Source organism: Mesitornis unicolor, unplaced genomic scaffold, assembly GCF_000695765.1.
Source record: "Mesitornis unicolor isolate BGI_N332 unplaced genomic scaffold, ASM69576v1 scaffold10725, whole genome shotgun sequence".
Lineage (NCBI taxonomy): Eukaryota > Metazoa > Chordata > Aves > Mesitornithiformes > Mesitornithidae > Mesitornis > Mesitornis unicolor.
Genome location: NW_010183473.1, coordinates 16,849 through 18,779, shown reverse-complemented (window position 1 = coordinate 18,779; position 1,931 = coordinate 16,849).

Genomic DNA, 1,931 nt, shown 5'->3' with positions numbered 1-1,931 from the left:
CCCCTACAACCCACCAAAACACATCACTGGAAGAAGGCTGGTCAGCAACTAAGAGGACCTCAGAGCAGTCAAAAGACTCTTGGTACCCATGGAGTACATTGCTACAATAGTTCACACACAGAAATACAGCAGGTCCACATACAGCCCCCTGTAATTTAGTATTTTCAAATTTCTGTATGATGCCTAGAGGCAAAAACTGATTTTATGATGACCTAACGTAGAATTAAAAGTGTCATATACTATTCAGTTTAAATTTGATCTGAAGCATTTTTAATGCAGCAACAGTAGCTTCCTCACCTCCCCAAGAGGAATATGTTTGTTAATTATCCTCATAGATCCAAAGGTCATGCAAGATGAAAATCCTTTTAAAAGGGAAATCTTTAATCTAGCAGATAACAAAATTCAACATCTGGTTGCCTGAAGTTGGAGAAAGAAGAAAAGTAAATATAAAGTATGCATTTAAATTATAAGGATATGATCTTTTGGAGAACCTGATTATGTAGAACAGACTTTTATAGTGGGGACACTTTCTGTATCAGGACTTGAATAGGGGATTAGTATTTTTGTTCTGCTAACTTTTATGGTTTGCCATTAAGAATAAGCCCAGAGGAAGTGGCATAAGTTCCTGCAATAAATTTCCTGCATAAGGTCCTTCTGAAATAAAGCTAGTTACCAGTTTTTGACAGCTTGGCTGAGCAGTCCATTATTTTAGATTGGTCATCTGTTAGCAAATCAAACAAACTTCAAATTCACTTATTACTAACATAAGACTATAAAGCGAAGCCTTTGAGTATATTAAACAGCTGCTGGAACTGATGAGGGACACAGGGGTAAGTTGTGCCAGAGGGCAGTGGGTAGGAGACAGGGGTCTGACTCCACTGAGATTTGTCCTGAAAGAGCTCAACTAGAAATGCAGAGCACCCACAGAAGGCTGCAGTTCTTGCAAACATATGAAAGCTGCCAGCAAGTCTAAGAGCTCTGTACTGATGGACAATTCACTTGGTGATGCCATTTTCAGGATAAATAATTACATCCAGAAGCAAAGGACTGTTAAAAGGCTACTGCTCCAGCCTACTCACCTAAAGGGACACCCTAGAGTGCACAGGGTCCCATCAAACTGGTCCAGACACCATACATGTTCTGCTGAATATCCAGCACAGAAAGCTGCTATAATGGTAAATTAATTAGTGGAGTCCACAAAAATAGATGTGGGAAACCATCTTACAGCTTTAAACCAAGAATAGGTACTTTTTTAAAGGCAATTATCTTTAGTTCAGAAGCATTTATGAATCTGCTGGAAATTCCAGGGCATTACCTGTGTAAAGGAAGTGTGGTTAGATCATCACACTTCGTTTAAGTTTGGGCTAGAAATTTTTAAAGACAAAGGAAAGCTTTGTTGTTTGTTTTTTTGTTCATTTGTTTGTTTTTTACATTTTTAAGTTCCTACCTGATTTAGAGATACCCATACTCCTATAATCCCTCTGATAACAGTGAGAAAAACTCATCCAAAGACCTGCAGTACAGCAGAATTAGGTATAGCCCATCCTTGAGTTAATGATCATCTAATCTGTGTACAAAAAGCTATTGAGAAAGGGATCCCATCGCTTCAAGGGGAGGGCAGATCCTGTACTCTCAGATTCCAGGAGCTTTGATCTGTGATATTTGGTCAGTGTATTTGGTAGAAAAGGATTCTTTGTCTGCAAAATCTTTAAGCAGAGTAAGTATTCATTCAAAACTGAAGCTAAATAAAGACAGTAAACTCAGATTTAACATCTAAGAACAGACTGTAACCAAGCATCGTATCAATGTGACAGCAAACGCAAGGCAAAGAAACAGGAACAGCTTTATATACATACACAAAGTATCACATAGCTGGTTCGAAACAGGAACCAATTTCCAGGGGCTGTGAGCACCTCAAAATGTCCTTTCAT